Below are 13,234 nucleotides of genomic sequence, written 5' to 3' on the forward strand. Positions count from 1 at the left end.
AGCAATCAATCATCAAGCTGAGGCAGAAGGGCGTTTTTTCCATCTCTCCCTCGGTTTTGCAAGCTGAACTGTCAGAAGTGAAAATTTGTCTTCTGTTTGAATGTGCAGACACATAGACTTGGGGAGTGTGCTACAAAGAGTATATTTTCTATATTAAAAAAAATGAACGCATTGCAGAAAATAGACTGATAAAGCAAATCTTACCTGCACATCTTCCTGCCAAACAGAGGCTGAAAACCCACGTCATGGCGAGCGGGTGAACTCACGGCCCCACACATCACAGCATCTCGTGGCTCCTAAATCCAAAGTCACCGGTGGCAACCAGGCAACTTTTCCAGCTGATGCAGGCTGGAGAACCAGATCCAAGTTGCCTTGTTGGATCCACAGTCTGTCCAGACAGTGCCATCCTTTCCCTCGGGGATAACAGCGACGCTAATCGCGAAATAAGCAGCTTCCTTATTGCGAGGTATTGCTTCCCTGGAACAAAAGCATTTGAGAGCAAACATGTTGTAAAAACAATCAAACAGGCTGTGCGCATTCAGTTTAATTTTCCCTAACGATTTCCGGGAATAAGAGGCTGGTCTGACCAGTTTCCTGCAGACTCTTCTGCAGCCCATCGGCCTCTGGTTTATTTTGAAGCAGGACGGCTCTTTTGAGGTGACTCTTCCCTGCTTACCACATTTAGGTCCACGCTGCAGAATTGGATTAATTTCAGACAAAACTAAACAAGACAAGCTCCAGAAACCCACCCAACATGTCCCAGCTGGTATGGAAGGTGCCAAGCCATGGGGCCAGATCAGACCCAGCCCAAATAAATCCCCCAAACCACACAGAGCAGAGCAGCACCAAACATTTCCCTCCCCAGATCTGCTCCTACCGCATTTTGCTGCTTCCTCAGGCAGGTGTAACTGCTAAGAAACATCTGGGGCTTCTCTAACTCACTGGCAGGCTCTAAATAGAAAACAAAACCAAACCAGGCTGAGGTTCAGGTAGGGAACCACGTGTCCTCATGCTGGAGGCACTCAAGGAAACAGAAGGTCAAGTGAATTCCCATAAATCACCAGAATTAATAATTATTTTTGCATCTGAGAACTTATTGTAACATTAATTTCCTGCAAGTTTTTTCTTAGCTGTTTTGTGTATGACCAAATTCTTTGCCAGATCACTCTGGTATGTTACCTGACGTGCTCAGATGACACCTCATGGAAGACGTGGTAATTCACTAGTTATTTTCCGATTAGCACGTAGCTGTGGCGTGATGAGTAATCTTGTACGGAGTAATCTTGTACAGGTTGCTGTGATTTCTAATGAGTGTCAAACAATTGCAAATCCTAACCAACCAAAATAAACGGGAACTGGCCAGTGTCAAGTCTAATTTCACCAAACAATGGTATCATTGAATTCTCCTGCTATGGTTCATTTTGAACTGACAGTAAGAATGAGTTATACCCACTACACAGGGATTTCAGATTTCCTCTTTTGTTCTAACTGGTTTATTTAATAGATTGATTTTATGGCTTACATTTTAATATTTTTGCCCTTCTGTTAATGATCAGAGCCATCTGAAGATGTGCAGGTCAGCTTCTCAGCGGTGCAGCAATTTGGAGCATGGCGTCTGGGTTTACTGCAACCAGCCACCTTTAAACACCTGCATGAACTCGGAAACGTGCTCCTCTTGCAGAAAATTCCAACCACAAGCAGCCCTCTTCTCCCAGAAATTAATGCTGCCTCAGAAGCTGATTTAAATCAGAGCCCAAAATAGAAGAAAAAGCACCCTCCTGTTATTTTCACTCTTCCCCTCCTCAGAATCTCACGCGACAAATCACCCGCCAATTACAGCACATCTTCCAAAGACTGAACATTTTCGCAGGGCGGCAGAAAGAGGAGCGTATGTAACAGTCACTGGAGAAGCGCAGTCATCACATTGCTCTTCAAAATGGGTAAAAAAGCTGCTGGGAAGCCTGCGGGGCACGGGCTGAAGCCAAGGAAATCCCTTTTCTTGCCCAGACCGGCCAGCTGTTGCCCAGACGTTGCATAATGAAGAATGCCGAAAACCAGAAACCCAGCTGAAGGTGAGGTTCGGTAGCTCAGATCGTATGATAAGAGTAATATTTACAGAGCTAAATGTGGCTGGGATACGGCTACACCACAGCCTTACTGTGTGCTGTGACAGGACAGGAGCTACAAGTGTAGTATCTAATCGCAGTTTTAACTCCAGAGTGTACGGACACATGAGAACAAGAACATTTTGTTCCTGTCCCGTTCCCCCTCCTTCCACTGCAGGCGAGTCCTTACTCGAGACATAAATACAAACTAACTGCTACATCAGCTACACATAAAATATATATTTTACATACTATAATAAAACATGGCCACCCCCGGTGCTTCCTATCAAATACTGCAATGCAAATGTTTATCATGAGAGAGTATTAAGGGCTCAAAAAAATTATAAAATGAAGGAAAAATATCTCTCTGTCCTACTGGTGATTATGATATCAACCTCTCCATCTCCACTGAAAAGACTCCAGTTGGTACCTCCAGTTCTTTGTTAATGGTGCTGGAACTGCTGTGGAACATCTTGGTCCAGTCAAGATCATGGGGTGGTTTTGAGTCTCCTTGTATTATTTATAGAATCATAGAATCATTTTGTTTGGAAGAGAGCCTCAAGATCATCAAGTCCAACCATAACCTAACTCTGGCACTACCCCATGTCCCTAAGAACCTCATTTTACCAAGATTATATTGCCAAAAAGCAATTTGTCTCCCAAGAAAGACCAGCAAGTCCTGATCCCTTGAGCTCTGTATCATGTGCAAATTTAATGCTGTGGCGTTGTGTACATCTTTAATACAAATACTAAAGAGCCGCAGCAGAGGATCTGCTCCTGTCACCTCTCTGACATTCAGTTCCACGCCATGACTTTGCCTTCTCGCCACTATTTCACCCTTTCCAATACTACATAATTTTAACCGACGTTTAGGGAGTTTGTGCTATAATCCATCCAGCAAAATTTTCTTCAAACCTTCTGGACAGCCAGATAGATTTATACTATCTAGACTGATAGTTATTTCATTAGCATAAGTGATCAAATTAGTCTGACGTGATTTACCTGCAATACATCCATGCTGACTCACTCCTGTTACAGTAAATTTATTCTCTCTAAAAAAACAGCTGCAAACTAAAAGATCTTGAATCTTTCCCTCCTGTTGTTATTTCTAGTGTGATGGACCATATGCATTTTTGCATCATTTTGGGAACGGGCCAGAGTAAGAGAGAGATAGAGGGTACAGGCACAAGGAGAGCTACAGAAGAATTATTTTTCCAGAGAGGGCCGCTACAGTCAAGGACACTTAACTCCTTTCACAGAGACGCAGCACAAGGAATTAAACCTGCCATGAGACACTGAAAATAGGATTTCATCTCATCTGATATTCTATGGACCCTGACAAAGCACCTCAGGGAGCAGGAACAACAGGAAGGTTTGCCTTGGTGGCTTCCAACCACAGACGGCATCAGCACCTTCTACAGCTAATAGAACTAGAAAAAAAATTTAAAATAAAATTTAAAAAAAGCTACTGCATGGATAAACCACCCTGACTACAGGACAAATTTCCTGCCATGTAATCTAAATCTTTCCCTGTGTAATCCAAATCCACTATTTCTTGTCCGGTCCCTGCCCGACAGGAGAGTCACGTCCAACGAAGCTGTCTGAGGACACCGGGCACAAAGACCTGTTGTTCTTCCCTCGGGGCAACCAGGGATTTTCTCTCCAACCAAAACTTCCATTCCCCTCACTCCGCTGTCTGGTTGGGACCTGGAGACGAGATGGACATGACCATCATGCTGAGAGATCCATCTCCAAGGAACCAGGGCTTTGGGGGAATTTGCCAGCCTGGGGTTTTTTGGCAGGAAAGACTTCCTTGCAAGAACTGAGCTCGAGTCCAGAGAACTAAAGTCCACTGATAAATTCTGTCAAAATATGCTTGTTCTTCCTTTTCTTGACTGCTCTGGGCTGTCAGCTACGTGCTGCTCCAGGTACCTCCTCTCCTGAGCTGAAGAGAAGCCCTCCTCAATTCTTGTGGGTATATAAAATGGCTTCTTACGGTTTCTTTACCCACCACGATGGCTTGTAGATAATAATGTCCTTCCACATCGGGTTTGCCCACATCCAAATGCAGCTGGGGTGTAATTCCAGCTCTGCTTCTGTCCTCTTGTGCCACCTTTAGGCACGTCAGCTTCCTCTCCGAGTTGGTAGGGACCATTCTTTTTTGTTCGAGGAGAGAATTGTCTTTCCTTTTGTTATTGGCAAAATATTCAGTAGAGATTCACAGGGGATTTAAAAGACGAGATGACCTGGAGACTTAGCACGTAACACCTGTAAGGTAATTTTTGTCCAGGGAAGCATTTTTGTGTGGACGGATGCTCAGGAAGGGCCACGCCACAGGCAGGCGACTGGGTAATGGGCCTGTTAGCAACTGAATCATTACATTTCATTTTTCATTTCAGCTGTGTTCTTCAACACCGCGAAGCTACATGCAACACCCTGCCGAGAGCAAAGTGAGTCAAGTTGTTACTAAATGGTCGCAGTTAAAAGGCAGAACAAAGGTCCGGTCACTAAAGCATGTACAGAAAATCAAGCCTTTCCCCTATACATAACTCTCCATCAGGCTTCCTTACTGCTTGGCACAGTAAAATAATACAGCCAAACATATAATCTCATTTCGTTCCTCAAGAAAAAAAACTTCTTGAGCTCTTAGGGGCTTGCCTATTGTATTATAAAAGATATAAAGCTCATCATGACAGTCATCGAGGTGTTGGATGGGTTAATCAAGGGGATAAATGTGGCCCTGGTACGGGTGAGGCTTCATCCCCAACCAGCCCGCAGCCCCAATTCGGCAAAATGCTCCAGTGTATGACGAAAGCTGAAGAGCACACTTAAGTGTCATTGACTTCAAAAGGTTTTAAGCACATATTTGAAATGAAGGGAAGGTTTTGATAACTTGGGAGCTCGGTGAAAGCGAAGGACCTCCAGGAAATCAGGAGCTGCTGCCTGTTGTTCCAGGTGTGTCGCCAAGCAGAGGACACACACGCCACTCCACGTAAACCCCTTAATTAGCACAGAATCTGTAGACGACCAGGAAATCTTAGTCACTTCTCGATCAGCACCATCAAAGTCACGACAGCGCTGCAGAAACCATTCCCCTTTAATTACATGTGATCATTGAAGCTAACCACGTACCGTATAATTAGCGAGAAAAATGAATTATTTAAGTAACTTGCATTTAACAAATAGTGCTGCCATTCTGATTGCAATTCAGTGTTCAGTCACCATAAAAAACCCTTCTCATGCAGGAAAATAGACTTTCCAGCTTCTAAGATCTTGCAGATTTGAGAATTTTTCCAGGGTTTTCAAACATGAAGTCCTTACATGGATTTGAGGGTCAGTAGTGACAATTTAGCTTATCAACAGGCTGATCTCTGGAGCAGGTTCCCAGCTGGATTAAGCACAGCTATGCTGTGAACGGAGGAAAACCAACACAAAAATAATGGGGAAAATGATAGCCTTTCTCTAATTTGACAAAGAACTTGCTTTTCCCTCTCTTTTTTTTGCCTTCTACATTTTCCTAGTTTTGTAGACAAGTAATTACATGTCTGATGTAAAGACCGAGCCCCAGAGTTCATGCTTCAGAGCTGACAGTTGCAATTTTATCACAGTAACCACAGGAAAAAAGCAGCTGGGACACAGCTGGGGTGGAGGTGGAAGAAGAGCTCGCTTGACCGTTTCATCAAGGTTTTGGAATAAGAGACCTGGAATCAGACATCAAGTTACAGCTCTTACCTTCAGCTTCTAAGCACGGGAGAGGGAGTCCTGAAACACCGCAGAGCTGAGTTCTGACAACATCAGACAGGGTTGCAAGAGCATCCCGGCTCACTGAGCAGAACTGCACCCGCGCCACTCGACCTGCTCTTTCAGAAGGGATAATTAAGCAGGGTGAACCCAGACAGTCCGAAACTTGAGCCAATAATCTACCAACCAGCCCAGCCCTGCAGCTCCCGCCACCTCCATTCCAGCAGGACACGGCTTGGTCTGTCTGTCCTCCCCGTCCAGACATGCCCTTCGTTTCCCACCGAGCCCCACAGCTACATTGGCTTGGACTGGAAAACTTCACCCAGCGAACGGCTGGGAGCCACGTGGGTTACTGAGCGCATTATTCATGGAAAACAGGAGCAAGAAACATTGCTCTGAATTTATGGCATCGTAGCCCAATCTTGCAGCTTCCTCTGAAGCTTGGAGTGAACTCTGCTGGGGAGAAGAGGCGAGGAGGTTGGCGTAGAAGGACTACACTGACATTTTCATTAAAATGTTGGCCCTGAGGCTCCGCTCCATTGTCATTAGCTGGGCTGGGGAGGTCAGGCCAAGAGCTGCCCTGCCAAAGGCTGCCAAGATCAACTGAGACAACGAGAGAAATAAGCAGGAGTGCACAAACATTTGGTTTAACAGCAGTTTCTGCTCACCTGGCACTGGATCTTCTCAAAACATCTTTCTCTCATCACCAGCACTGCTCGGGAACAGCGTCACATGGTCCATGGGCCCATAGGGCAAATAAACCTTTTTGCAAGATGTGAAGAGAAAGAAAAGAGTGAAAATGGCTTTGCTGGTTTTCTAGCGACAGAATGGCCAGTAAAGTGATATTCCCTGTACAGAACCCAGTGTTAAAGACGGGATCAGAAACGAGTCCTGAAATTACCATCAAACATTTCCCTGTCTAACACACACTTGTTCTTGAGGTTTTCAGTCATTATTATTTCTAGAGGGCACCTCTGACACGTAAGCTCACAGAAAAAAACAGACGTGTATCCAAAATTATTTGAGAAGCTTCAGCACTGGAGACTCTCCCTCTCCAGTCCAGGACATATGCTCACACCATTACTACTCCTCCCACTTTCCCAGCATCTGCACTGAACATCCCTTAAGTCCACTGAATGGACCTTAAGTCCATTCCTGCCCTCCCTCTTTACCAGAACGTCACCAGGTGTCCTCCAAGTTGTCTCTTGCCCAGACGCTGCCAGTTCCCTTGCTCCGCTCCCTGGGGCAGCGCTCTCTAGATGTACAATCGCTCCGTTCTGCTGCTCAGGGTGTGCATCTCCTCTCTTCCCACTGAGGGACAAGCAGGGACTGGTTTATGTAACTCGCAGGTGCAATTTCTACTTCACAGCTGGATTAAGAAAAGATGAAAAGATCTTCTCAGTGAGAGACGTGGGGAAAAGCCACGAGAGCCCTGGCTCTGCTCTAACCATGAGCCCATTCCCACTCCAAGACTGACAGTCTAAAATACACTTTGGATGAGAAGATAAAATCAGGAGCATCACAATGAAATTAGGATGTCTGGTCACTTTAGCCGTATCACAACCGTGCTCTGCTGGTGCTACTGAACTCGCTTACGCTGCCCTTTAGCAGCACGTCCCTTTCCAAAGCCGCCAGCGCCTTTGTTCTTCTCCGAATAGCTGCCCGCTCGTGCACACAGAGGCAGGGGAAGGTTGGACACTGAGTGTTGCATTGTACTGCCAGCCTAAATGGAAGCTGATGGGATAATAATTAATTGCAGTCTCCCTGCAATAAAAGACAAGACAAAGCAAGAGATATAAATAAAATCATCAAAGGAACTCACAGAATAGGAGCTGTGTCTGCATTTTGTGGGCAATTTACACGCCAAAGGAAGGTTGGGAACCCAAGGACTGAAAAGCAATAAAAATCTATGGAGCCCTCACAAAACCGTGACAGCGTCTTGCTGATCTGTCTTGTTACCAGGCAGAGGTATAAATCCCCTCAACACCTCTGTTGTTTAAGGAGCTGGAAAGGGAAAAGGAGAAAAAGGCTTGAAGTGCAAGTGACCCCGAGCTCACTGGGACCCGACCAGCGGGGAGGTGCCCTCGGAGAGAACAGAGGGGACAGGAGGCACCCGGCTCCGCTCCGAGGGCAACCGGCTGCCGGCAAGTGCCGTCGGCCTCCAAATCCGCTCTGGAGAGCCTTGGGCAGCCGGGAGTGCTTTAATGGAGACATTTTTAACTCTCTTTGTACCGGGAGGGCTCCTTTCTTTATGCCCTGCACAAAAGCAAACCCTGGCCTGACCTATAGCTTGTCAAAGCCCAGCTGGCTGGCCCTGCTCTCCGGCTGTTGTTGTGACCGTCACCTTGCAGCTCTGGGGGGAAGAAGTGGTGACGAGGCAGAGCCGGAGCTGAGAGGGTCCCCAAAGCCACCCCAGCCTCGTGGGCAGCTGCAACTCGGAGACATGGGCGGAACAGAGGGGAATCTTCCCCATGGGGTTGCAAGAGAGGAAAATGGATATCAAAGAGGATGGATGTGAAGGGGAGAGAGGGAAAGATCCTGTGTCTTGGACTCAAGTCCTATTTAATGCCTAATTCTCACTCAAGTCAGATAAAGAGGTGTCTAAATACCCTCCCAGCAACACCTGCTCCATGACGGATCCCCTGCCCTGCTCCCCAGCTCGGGAGCATTTGCTGCAACTCACCCTCAAGGGCAAAAGAACCGAAAGAAGAAAATTATCGTGTGCTTTTCTAAAAGACAAACAGATACAGACCAAACTGGCCCAAAGGGCTGCTGGTACCAGCCTCTCCTGGGAAAATGGACCATTACACATTCTTGCCGTTAATCCCACCACACAGATATGGAGACTTGGCTCATTCATTCCCTGCAGCGACTGGAGAGGCTGGGGGGAGAGGGAGAGCGATGGACACATCCTCTGCTCCACAGCAAAACCTTCTCCTGTTAACTGGGTACACATCAGGGACAAGATCCCAAACCCCAGCCCCAATCTGGGCTTTTTGTTTTGCTTTTTCTCCCTCTCTTTTTAAAATTCTCCTTTCAGAGATTTCTTCTCTGGTCACAAGAAGCCAAGGTAAAGAAACAGCAAGTGATTAAAATGAACTGCTGTTACACAATATCCCCTCCGCAAAGGCAAAGAACAAATAAGCCCTCAACTAAACAATCACTTCCTTAACCGAGCCGGCAAAGTCTTTCTTCCAGACGTTACCTAAACAACGAACAAAGCAACCAAGAGAAAAAAGTCTCCTCCTTTTCCCCACGCTCACCTTGCCAGAACTTTCCATGTCAGTGGGAGCTGCGCACACGCACGGCGAGTTTTCCCTTCCCATTGGCAGGGATGAGCCAAGGATGCTCCCAGCACGATGCTCAGAGCAAGCTCAGCGGTGCAGCATCCCCCTGGCTAAGGAGAACTAAAACTATTGAATATTCTCCATCCCCAAAAAGGCCAGAGAAAGCTCCCATCACCCTGCATGTAACATCCCAGACTGCAACATGCTGTGTGGGAGAGAGAAAAGACAGACAGTGAGTTAATGTATGGCCTGGACTTGAGAGCTGCTACAGAGAGTAGGAGAGATCTGGAAAGGACCCAGAATGTTTGTGGAGGCTGCCACCAGCTTCTCCCTGTCGTTTGCAAGCAAACCGGTGTGGCAGGGGGAAGGGCTGGAGGCTCCAAACTGCTGCCAAGGAGAAAAACCAGAGCTCAGCTGCGGCTGTTCTCACACCTTGTCACCATCCCGCTCCCCGCGACCGCCCTCGCACAGATCTGCCAGCCGGGGGACACTCGTGACGGCTCCCAAATCCACTTCAGTCAAGAGGAGCTGTCCTTTTCCATGCTCTAAATGCAAATAAATGCTTGCTTCTGCATCCTCATCCCTCCACGGGAGGGAGGGATGTATTGGGATAAATTAGGAATTCACGGGTGTAGGACTGGTGTTTCACATCCCCGGGTTTCAGAAGACCGGCACAGCCCAGCGTGCTCCTCACCAGCATTCCCAGTCCAAACATAGCTTAGCCAAAGCCATTTTCAGAAGTATTTGGTGCAGGTCTTTGGTGCCTGATAGTCACCAAAACAACGTGTGCTAGGAAGAGGGCACCCTCGCCTCTTCTGGCCAGTGGACGGACACTCCCGGGTGGGAGCTCAAAATTCTCCCTGAGGTTTACAGAGGGGTTCACCCCCCCAAAAATCCCCATCTCCATCCTTTCATGTCAACCACAATCACCTAGATGGACAGAAGCGTCGGCTGGGGCCGGGAGTGTCATGGGGCAGACTGTTGTGACACACGCAGCTAAACCAACTCCTGTGCAAGGTCACATCCGCAACATCATTGTACTCTGAACAAGAAAAGCACGTCAGCAGGGCTTTCACACCAACCTATTTTACTTTCTGTACAGAACAGAAGCAGAAACAGTTACTTACTGGAGCTGCAGGGAGAGACCCGACAGCAGAGGGGCAGTAACCTTTAGCTGAAATGTAGTAACCTTAAAAAAAGACAAGACTCTAAAGATGGAACAGGTGCTCATCTGATCACATCTTCAGCTGTACGATATCCCCTTCCTACTAGCAGGCTTATTTTTTTTTACCCGCATCCAGGCAACAGGAACTACATTCACTGATACGGTCATTATTCCACACACTGCGACGACCTGCTCGAGATGGTTCCTGCTCACGGGCAGGGGAGGGGAGAGCGCTGGTATTCAGAACAGCTCCTGTTCGCTTGTCTGGAGGGCGACTGAACGCTGTAGCGCTCAGATCCATGCCGGCAGCCAGGCAGGAACACGTACAAGGTGACCGAGACGATCTTGCCACATAAATATCGAGTTTAAAGAGGGATATTTCACTCTGATCCCATTTAAGGCCCCTTCGTGCACCGTGAACATAGGAACAGGTCTGAAGAGAAGCTGTGTTGATGTCACTCAAAACAGCACCCAGAAAGGGGCTGATTTGGTCCCAAGCTTCAAAACAACTCCAACCTTTACACGGGAGGAGGGGAAGGGCACAGGCATCTCCTCTGGCCACCCCCAACACAGATCCCAGACGATTGCCTTTGATCTTGGCTGCGCTGATCAGCCAGATGGAAGATACGGCCGGGACCTTGAACCTCCTGCGTTTATTGTATCTGAACCATCTTGCCTGCCGTGCAATTTAGGAAATACGACTGAGATTCTGCATGGGTGTGAGCGCACTCACACGAAGAACCAAAGGCAGTTCAAGCCTTGTTATCAGTGAGTGATAACACCTGGACTTTGAGTATATATTCAGATTAATTTAGTACTTAGCAGTTAATATTCTCGGTGATAGGACATGTGAAATTCAAGAAAGAGGTTCTTTTGATCTTCTGTCCTCATGTTCGTGGATCGTGGACTACACAGCACAAGGAACCAAGCAATGACAGCCGTGTGGTGTGGAATGTTGCCGTCCCGTCATCGTGCTTTGCACGCCAAGATGTGCTGTCTACTTACAGGCTTGCTGCATCATTTAGAAGGAGGCAGTTGGGGGAGAACTCATTAATTTTAAATAGAAATGAAGGTCACATCAAGGATCCTGTTGAATATGACATACAAAGACATGAGGACCAAGCTCACTTCAGGCTTCTTGAGCCCTGTGAGAAGCTGAAGAATATGATACAAGATTTGGAGGCATTCCAGACCCACAGTGACGGGCTTGGGCTGGGCAGATGCTTCCAAAAGACACCAGCTCCCTGCTCCTCAGACAGGGACACAGTTCTTTGCACCTGCAGACCAGCAAGGGAAGGAAGAGCAGGAGATAAAGCACACAGGACGGCTGTGACGATCTAATCGAGCTGTGCTACTGATGTTACTGGGAAAGAAAATGTACCCCGGTGTTTACTCCTGCTTTGCTTTACTGTACGTGCCCTAACACAAAAAACAGACATCAGCAACTCTCACTGCCATAGGATCCTCGGAAGAGAAAACGCTGCATCCAGCTGAGCTCCTGCAGATAGGCGAGGACTGGATCAGGACTGTCTATTAAAACTCTGCCCCTAACTGAGTTTTTACAGCACCTGAGGGGCTGCAGCCCTCATGTTAATGCTCCCCTTGACTTCCTAAGATTTCTCACCTTCACTTATAGCCTCGTGTGATGCAGAGCTGAACACATCCTATAGCAGCATGCAGAGGGCACAAAGCCATTTTCCTGACCTCCCCCTTCCAGGCAGATCAGGTTTACCAGCCACGAAGCAGCTCCCAGATGGCACCAGCATCCTCAGAGGCTGCTCAAGGGCACGACAGCAGAGAGCTGCTAAATCTCGAGCTGTCAGCTTCAACTTGATCTGTTCGAGACCTGAGCTGGTACTTGCAGAGCACTGTGCTTGCAGAACATGCTCCCGCATTTCTACAGGAGTTTCTCTGGTCTCTACACAAAAGCTCCTACCCTCACAACCCTCTGGGGTGGCAGGGAGGGACAAACCTGACCACACCAAGGCCCGGATGCTCCATAAACCTGGTGCATCATGGCACGACCACGCAGCCATGTGGATCAGAGCTGCATGGAAGGACTGACATCAAGGACTGTACTGGGTTCACTCAGTACAAGATTAAAGCCGCGCTGACTCCAGGGACGCTGCTCCGGGGTGTAGGACAAACCTCTTCTCCGGGCTGAACACGGGGATGACAGCCAGGCTTGGCTGGATGGCTGCGCGCACACCGGGGGTGGTGGCTCCGGCTCAGCGGGGCCCTTTGTTCTCTGCCTTGATCTCCATCCCTCAGCTGCACTGAAAGGAAGTTTGCCCGAGACAAACGTGCACGGCGCACAATGTCAGCTTCAGAGCAAGCTGCGAGGAAACAGATTGGAGTTCTCTGTGCAAACCAACAGCGAAACCATTCCTCGGTGGCTTCTCTTGTGGGACACTTCAAAGGCACCACGCATCCACAACGCAGCTGCTGCCCTGGGGATGGAGTTGTTGAATACCCTCCATGAATGAGAAGTAAAAATTAAGCAGTCAGATTTGGCACGTGCATCACAATAAAGATCCCTGAATGCTCAGCTTCTTATTGAACCTAGGGCGGGCTGTTAATTCGTTATTCACTTCCCAGCCTGGAAGGAAAAGCATGTTATACCCGAGGGCCAGAACTGATGAACAGAGCCATAAATCAAGCAGTTTACAAGACCAGCAATTAGGAAACAAGCCGACAGAAGGGAGAACTCTGTCAGTAATAAAGCAGACACACCGCAGGATCTGCTGAGTGCTCACAGCAACCAGGGACATGCAGTCCTTTCCATGCTCCATCTCTAATTCTTCCCGTGATGCGCTGCCTTTTCCCTCTGTCTTCTACTTCCCTTTATTTCGTCCGCTCCCGCATCCCAGTTTTTCCTCTGTTCTCTTCCCCCTCTCTTCTGAAAATCCTGTTCTTCCAGAGAATGCAAGAACACA

This window comes from Streptopelia decaocto (genome assembly GCF_964273445.1).
Source record: "Streptopelia decaocto genome assembly, chromosome: 9".
NCBI lineage: Eukaryota > Metazoa > Chordata > Aves > Columbiformes > Columbidae > Streptopelia > Streptopelia decaocto.